This window comes from Salvelinus sp. IW2-2015, unplaced genomic scaffold (genome assembly GCF_002910315.2).
Source record: "Salvelinus sp. IW2-2015 unplaced genomic scaffold, ASM291031v2 Un_scaffold1861, whole genome shotgun sequence".
NCBI classification, from domain to species: domain Eukaryota; kingdom Metazoa; phylum Chordata; class Actinopteri; order Salmoniformes; family Salmonidae; genus Salvelinus; species Salvelinus sp. IW2-2015.
Window position 1 is genome coordinate 294,202 of NW_019943226.1, and position 9,134 is coordinate 303,335.

The window sequence follows — 9,134 nt, forward strand, 5'->3', positions numbered from 1 at the left end:
TTTATAATTCTAACAATCTATCCACCATCCCTGCATACTCTCACATGTTAAATATTTACTTAGAAGAGGTCATCTATGCCGTTTAGGATAGTCCTACAATGTTATATCCTATATTTCATTTCAACCACTTCCAATCTTGTCATTTGTAGTTCTACGTGCTCTATTCTAATCTATCGCTATTTACACATCCTCTAAAATGTGGCTGTCATTATTATCTTCTACAAGTTCAATTCCTAACCACCTATATCTACATCCCATTCCCTACCCAATCTAGCTCTACATCTCATAATTTTTGCATACATTCCTGATTTTGTGTGTCTTACCATCTTACTACATAAGTGTTTTCCGTGTTACTCAGGCCACCTGCTATGTGTCTGCGTTGTTATACTTCCTATTCCTTACCTTTCCAGCATGTATCTACAACCATTCCTACCATAATTCAACCAATTAGTCTTAAGTAACTGTGCAATTCTACATTAATTCCTACTAACAATTCATTATCCACGAAAGGCTGCAGCACCGGCGAATAACCCTAACCAGGTCCTAAGCGTTCTAGTCTATGCCAAACAACTCTCTACCTGATCTCCGCGAAGCCAATCGGAATTCTATCCCAATTATATTCTAAATGTCAGAACCTTCCTAACAAATTACAACTAATCACTCTTATTGAACTTGATGGAATTGAACAATAAATACTTACATCTTAACAAATCGAACAATTGTCCGATTACTAGCGATTCATATTCACCATTCTATACTAACCGAGTTTTCATTGTGAATATCCACCATCATGTTGGAACTTGATCTAACATTAAATTCATTAATTCTAATACAGTGCAGACTGATAAGTGACTTGTCAAGGCATCTCAGACCAGACATGCCCTAATTCCTAACCTACCCCTCGTGTTGGTCCTCAAGATCCAGTCCACGACGCACACTGGTTTGAGTACGCTCTCTACCTCCATCTCTCTCTATCTCTTCCCCCATGTCTCTCTCCAGCCACCATCTTTCTCCCTCCAGATCTATCTAATCTATCTACTATCTATACTATATCTAATCATCTATCTACTCCTATCATCTATCTATCTATCTATCTATCTATCTATCTATCTATCTATCTATCATCTATCTATCTACTATCTATCTATCCTCTCTGTTCTCTCCCTCTCTCTCTCTTCTCCGTACCCTGACTCAATTAGAAAAATAAATGTTTGCTTTTGCCACAGTGAACTTACATCACACACAACACACACACACACACACACACACACACACACACACACACACACAACCACACACACACACAACACACACACACACACACACACACACACACACACACCACACACACACACACACACACACCACACACACAACACACACACAACACACACCACACACACACTCTTACTTTGAGACTTTATCAGGAAAAATGCCGTTAAGAGGATCTGTAATGTCAAAGAAACTAATTCGTCTTTTGTTCAGTCAAAAAAATGGCCCTTATCTAAAATGCTTAGAGTTGTTGTTAAAGCAATAGGCAACAGCGTGCAAACAGAATTGCATACTCCCTCTTAGTGCGTCTTACTCCTAGTCTTACTGCCAGGGCTACTGCTACGGTTACTGCTAGTCTTACTGCCAGGTCTTACGCTAGTCTTACTGCTAGTTCTTGCTGCCAGTTCTTACTGCCAGGCTTACCTAGGTCTTAATGCTAGCTTACTGCCAGTCTTTACTGCTAGGTCTTACTTGCCCCAGTCGTACTGCCTAGGGCTACTGCTAGTCTTACTGCCACCTCTTACTGCCCCAGCGTCTTACTGCTATTCTTACTGCCTAGTCTTACTCCCAGTCTTACTGCTAGCCGTCTAATGCCTAGTTCTTACTGCTAGTCTTACTGCTAGGTCCTTACTGCCAGTACTTACTGCTAGGTCTTACTGCTATCTTACTGCGATGTCTACTGCCAGGTCTTAACTGCTAGGTCTACTGCCAGCTTACGCTAAGTCTTACTGCTAGTCTTACTGCCAGGTCTTACTGCCTAGTCTTACTGCCAGGTCTTACTCCTAGGAGTCTACTGCTAGTCTACTGCTAGTCTACTGCCAGTCTTACTGCTAGCGTACTATAATTCCTAGGTCTACTCTAGTCTTACTGCTAGTCTTTCTGCCAGCGTCTTACTGCGTAGGTCTTACTGCTAGGTCTTACTCCTATGTCTTACTGGCCCAGGTTCTTACTCTAGGTCTTTACGCCAGTCTTACTTGCTAGCGTCTACTGCTAGTCTTACTGCCCAGCGTCTTACTGCTAGGTCAATGCTAGTCTTACTGCTAAGGTCTTACTGCTACGCTCTTACTGCCAGGTCTTACTGCTAGGGCTTACTGCTAAGTACTTACGCTAGCGTCTTACTGCTAGCTCCTTACTGTCAGGTCTTACTGCTAGTCTACGCTTACTCGTACTGCTAGGCTACTCACGCTTCTACTGCTAGTCTTACTGCTAGTCTACTGCCATCTTACTGCTAAGTCTACTGCTAGCTCTTGACGCCTAGTCTACGGCCAGTGCTTACTGCTAGTCTTAATGCTAGCCGGCTTACTGCTAGGTTCTTACTCTAGGTCTTACTGCCAGGTTCTTTACTCTAGGCTTTACGGCTAGGCTCTTACTGCTTAGTTCTTACCTCAGCGTCTTACTGCCTAGCCTTACTGCTAGCTCTTACTGCTAAGTCTTACGCTAGTCCTTACTGCCACAGGTCTTACTGCTAGTCTTACTGCCTAAGTCTACTCTAGTCTTACTGCCAGGTCTTACTGCTACGCTTAATGCTAGTCTTACTGCTAGTCTTACTGCTAGCGTCTTACGCCAGGTCTTAACTGCCTAGCTTACTGCTAGTCGTACTGCTAGTCTTACCGTCAGTTCTTACTCAGGTCTACTGCCTAGCTCTTACTGCTAGTCTTACTGCTAGGTCTTACTGCCTAGTCTTACTTGCCAGGTCTTACTGCTAGGTCTTAATGCTAGTCTTACTGCTAGCTTACTTGCTTAGGTCTCTTCTCCAGGTCTTATGCTAGGTCTTACTGCTAGGTCTTACTGGCAGTCTTACTGCCACGTCTTACTCTACGTCTTACTGCCAGGTCTTACTGCTAAGTCTTACTGCTAGGTCTTACTGCCAGTCTTACTGCCTAGAGTCTTTACTGCAGGTCTACTGCTAGTCTTTACTGCCAGGTCTACATGCTAGCGTCTTACTGCCCAGTCTTACTCTAGTCTAATGCTAGTCTTTACTCCTAGGCACTTTGCTAGTCATTAACTGCCAGGTCTTACTGCTAGTCTTACTGCTAGCTCTATACTGCCTAGTCTTACTGCCAGTCTACTGCTAAAAGGTCTTACTGCCAGTCTACTGCTAGTCTTACTGCTAGGTCTTACTGCTAGGTTCTTAATGCTAGTCTTACTGCTACGTCTTACTGCTAGTCTTACTGCCAGTCTTACTGCTAGGGCTTACTGCTAGGTCTACTGCCTAGTCTTACTTTTCAGTCTTAACAGCTAGGTCCTACGCTAGGTCTTACTGCTAGTCTTACGCCAGTCTTACTGCTAGGTCTTACTGCTAGTCTTACTGGACTAGTTTACTGCTAGTCTTACTGCTAGGTCTTACTGGCCAGGCTTACTGCTAGTCTTAATGCTAGGTCTTACTCCTTAAGGTCTTACGCTAGTCTACTGCCCATCTTACTCTAGCGGTCTTACTGCGAGTCCTTACTGCTATGTCTTACTGCCAGTCTTACTGCTAGGTCTTACTGCCCAGCCGTCTTACTGCTAAGTCTTACTGCCTAGGTCTTACTGCCAGGTCTTACTGCCGTAGTCTTACTGTCAGGTCTTACTGCTAGCCGTCTTACTGCCCTAGTCTTAACTGCTAGGTCTTACGCCATGTCTTACTGCCTAAGGTCTTACTGCCAGGTCTGACTGCCAAGTCTTACTGCCAGTCTTACTGCCAGGTCTTACTGCCAGTCTTACTGCTAGTTTCTTACTGCTAGTCTTACTGCCAGCTCTACTCCAGGTCTTACTGCCAGGTCTTACTGCCAGGTCTTTACTGCTAGTCTACTGCTAGCTCTTACTCTAGTCTTACTGCCATCTTACTGCCCAGTACTTACGCTACGGTCTTACTCCCAGAGTCTTACTTGCTAGGTCTTACTGCAGCCGTTCTTACTGCTAAAGGTCTACTGCCTAGGCTTACTGGCTAAGTCTTACTCCAGGTCTTACTGCTAGTATACTGCTAGTTTACTTGCCAGTCTTACTGCCATGGTTCTTACTGCCAGCGTATTACTGCACTCTTACTGCTAAGTCTTACTGCTAGTCTACTGCTAGTCTTACCCTAGGCTTACTGCTAGTATTACTGCCAGCGTCTTACTGCCAGGTCTTACTCTAGGTCTACTGCTAGTCTTACTGCCAGTCTTACTGCCAGTCTACTGCCAGTCATACTCTAGGTCTTACGCTGGCTACAAGTGAGCGACCTGAGATGGGTTGCTGTCCTCTGTTATATATAGTAGCTAAGGTATACTACTATATAGGTAGGTATAGTGTTATTATATTAGTAAGATAGTATTACTACCTATATTATAGTACTAGGTATTATTATATTAGTAGGGATAGGATTATTACTACTAGTATTAGGTACGGTATAGGTATACTACTATATTAGGAGTATAGTATGCACTACTATATTACTTAGTATAGGTATTACACTATATTAGGTAGTATATATTACCTACTATATTAGTAGTATAGCATTACTACTATTTACTAGGTATAGTAGACTACTATATTAGTAGTATAGGCTATTACTACTACATTAGGTAGGTATAGATTACTAGATATTAATAAGTATGTGTAGTATTACTACTATATTAGGTAGTATACGTTTTATTATATAGGTAGTATAGTATACTATATATTAGGTAGTATAGGTATTACTACTATATTAGGTACGGCTATTAGTTTATTATATTATGTAGTATAGTTATTACTACTATATTAGTATGGTATAGTTTATTATATTAGGTAGTATAGGTATTACTACATATTAGTAGTATAGTTATATATTAGGTAGTATAGTATTACTACTATATTAGGGAGGAGGTAAGTAGTACTACCATATAGTAGTAGGTATAGGTATTACTACTATATTAGTAAGTATAGGTATTACACTATATGAGGTAGTAATAGGTATTATTATATTAGTAGTATAGGTATTACTACCCTATATTAGGTTAGAGTAGGTATTACACTATATTATACGTATAGGTATTACTACTATATTTAGTAGTATAGGTATTACTACGTGCTAGTCGCGACCCACGAATATGAATTAGAGGATAGGCTTTACTGTTACTAACGATATACTTCGGCCTGGTTATACGGTTGTTTACCACGCCCCTACTACTCTTCTGCCCTGACCCGTATTTAGAGGTAAATTACTACTAGGTATCTAGGGATAGGTCTCGACGCAGGGTTTAGAATATAGGGGTTATTGTACTACCTATATTCTTAGGTAATGCTAGGCTAACAAGTCCTTTGGGGTCGTATCTGGTTGTGCAGGCCATCCGGTAGTCGTAAGTAAATTGACGTAATACTGTACATGATAGGTAGCAGTTAAAGTGACTATTTATAGATAATAAGAGAAGTAGCAGCCAGTGTAAAAAGAGGGCGGAGGTGGGAGACAATGGCAAATAGTCTGGGATACCATTATACGCTGTTTCAGATCTTGTGGCTTGGGTAGTAAGCTGTTAAGAAGCCTTTGGACCTAGGACTGTGCCGAACCGCTTGCCCTGCCATGCGGTAGCAGAACGTAGAACAGTCTATGACAAGGCGTGCTGGTGAGTCTTTTTGACAATTTTAGGACCTTCCTCTGACACAAGAGCCTGTATAGAGTCTGGGATGCAGAAGCTTGGCGCCCACCAGTGATGTACTGCAGCCCATAACTCACTACCATCTGTATGCCTTTCAGTCGGAGCCAGCAGTGCCATTAACAGCGTGATGCAACCAGTCGCGGATGCTCCTCTATGGTCGCAGCTGTAAACGTTTGAGATCTGAGACCCATGGCCACACCTTTTCAGTCTCCTGAAGGGGAATAGGCTTTGTACTGGTTGTGTGTTGGACCATGCTATTTGTTGGTGATGTGGACACCAAGGAACTTGAACTCTCAACCTGCTCCTCTACAGCCCCGCATGAGAATGGGGATTGCTCGGTCCTCCTTGTCCCGTAGTCCACAATCATCTCCTTTTCATTCACATGAGGGAGAGGTTGTGCTCTGCCGTAATTGAATGGGTGCACTTGATTCAATCAATCCATGGACCAGAGGGAGAGTGCATCCATCGCCTCTACCTCTCCCACTGTGATTCCTTTCACATGGACCAAGATCCAGAAATCCAACATGCCACCAGCGGCCTTAGGAGAGGCAAAATCAAGTGCATCGGTTAAATTTGCTTGCACACATTCCAGATGATGTCTGAAGTATTGCTGAGTATCATTTTGTGTAATGATGCTGTCGGTGTGATCAACGCGTCAGTCCACATACAGCGAGCGGATGGTTTGTACTGCAAAGTGAGGTTTTCTGAAAGCTTCAGGGCTTTCACCCAATTGTCCCAGAAAACGGTGCATTACACGGCGCTCCATTATCTGTTCACAATGCACATGAGTGATATCTGCTGGTCAGCAATAAATAGCAGCGTGTGATTATCAGATTGACGTTTTTTTTCACCACTGTTTTCATCAAAACTCCGTGGCGCAGCCGTTGCTTTATTTAGGATGCTTAAGACAGAAGCTTATATTATACAAAAGAAAACGAATTATTTGAACAACAACGCAGAAAGTGTGGTTTCACACAACAACAAAAAAATATAAATAGTGTGCCTTCAAAGGGATTGGATGTTGCCTCACACATACCTACTTATTAAAAAAGTTTATTTRAAAATTATTCATAAATATGATCCTGAAAACCACTATATGAAGAAGTGGATTAAAAGGCATACATTCCAATTGTACCTTTTTGTAACGACCACCCAGAAACGCAGTTGCATCTTTTTTTGGATGCAACTTTTCCCTGTATTCATGTAAAGAATCTGCGGTAAGACACCGAGGTGAAGTTGGTCAAGTTTATAATCACACATTACACATTCAACGGACATTCAACAGACATTCAACGGACATTCAACGGACATTCAACAGATATTCAACAGACATTCAACAGACATTCAACGGACATTCAACAGACATTCGCCAAAAGTCATTTTAAAATTGTAAAAATCAATAACTAATTGATCGATTGTCACAGAAACGTAAAAATAGATATGTTTTTTTCTATAAATGTCTAGCATACTTTTACAACCCTTTGTTTTGAATGAAAATTCCAGTTTTGATTTGATAGAGGACATGTAGTCTGTCTCGAGGGCATGTGGTCAAAGTTCTAACGAGTCTGTTTTACCCTATTAGAAGGGGCCTGGCAGGAAATTCTGCATCTTCAGTCATATTAAATGCCATTACAGGAATCAACTACGTGATGCAGGCGTCAGGCCTGACTAACAAAGAGGACAGGTGGATGGATCAAGAGAACCAAGACGATCAACATRGACATTCCACAGTGGCGATAAGGAAAACTAAGAGTGAACCATAACATACACTGCCGTTCAAAAGTTTGGGGTCACTTAGAAACATCCTTGTTTTTGAAAGAAAAGCAAAAAAAATGTGTCCTTTAAAATAACATCAAATTGATCAGAAATACAGTGTAGACATTGTTTATGTTGTAAATGACCATTGTAGCTGGAAATGGCAGATTTTTTATGGAATATCTACATAGGCGTACAGAGGCTCATTATCAGCAACCATCACTCCTGTGTTCCAATGGCAGATTGTGTTAGCTAATCCAAGTTTATAATTTTAAAAGGCTAATTGATCATTAGCCTCTAGTAAGAGCCATGGGGATCCATAGCAGTACCCTTCGTCGAATAAAAATCATTTTAGAAACATTAAGTAGTGTGTGTGAGTACTATTTCAGCAAATGATATAATGCATGCTGCGCCTGCGCGAAGGTAGTTCATAGGGTCACGTTGCAGAAGAATGTTCCATAGCTTCACAACATCAAAAGTAACTAACAAAGTATTTCAGGGAGAGGATCAAGATTCAATTAATAGAGACCATACTGCTGGTGTCCTTTACAACAGGAGGGAGCTGTTCTTGCGAGTTGGTTAATAAAAAAGTGCAACAAAAGTCGAGAGATGGGGCCATGTACTGCATCAATTGCCCGCTACAATAGTGCACCCTGGAGGTTTTGTAACCTCTGTGTGTAATTTCGGCAAAGTATAAAAGTGGCATTTTAGGGTTCTGAATAGCCAAAAGTCGTGTTCTTTTTGGTTATCTGACCAGAACTTAAATACCCCTCTAGGACAGTAAAGATCGTGTTCTGAATGGCAGTGGGGTCACTTCTGAGTTTTTGTAAAAGGTGTTGTGTTTGATGAAGAAGCAAATGAAAACTGGCCTTCTTTAGACTAGTTTTGAGCATCTGGAGCATCATCATTTTGGGTTCGATACAGGCCAAATAGCCAGAAACAAATACCTTTCTTCTGAAATCTCGTCAGTCTATTATTTGCTGAGAAATGAAGGCTATTCATGCTGAGAATATTCCAAGGAAACTGAAGATCACGTACAGCGCTGTTACTACTCCGCTTACAGACAGCGCCAAACTGGGCTCTACCAGAATAGAAAGGGAGTGGGAGGCCCGGATGCACAACGAGCAACGAGGAACAAGTACATTTGAGCTGTCTAGTTTAGAAAAGACAAGTCCCTCAACTGGCAGGGCTTCATTAAATAGTACCCGCAAACAACCAGGTTTCAATGCCCCTCAACCAAGGTCCGCAAAGGTGACTCCGGGATGCTGGCCATCAATAGGCAGAATTGCAAAGAAAAAAGACATAGCTCAGACGGCCAATAAAAAGAAAGATTAAGCAAATAACACAGACAACTGGACAGCGCACTAGTGGCTTTTTCTTTGCAACCATGCCTAGAAGTCAGGCATCCCGGAGTCGCCTCTTCACCTGTTGACTAGTTAAAGAAGGCCAGTTTTTATTGCTCTTTAATACACAACAGTTTTCAGCTGTGGCTAACAGAATTACAAAGGGTTT

General features: G+C 41.8%; 1 pseudogene; it reads left to right on the forward strand.

Moving 5' to 3' along the window:
• LOC112072233 (liprin-alpha-2-like) overlaps nt 1-9,134 on the forward strand; it is a 130,356-nt pseudogene that overhangs the window by 119,703 nt on the left and 1,519 nt on the right.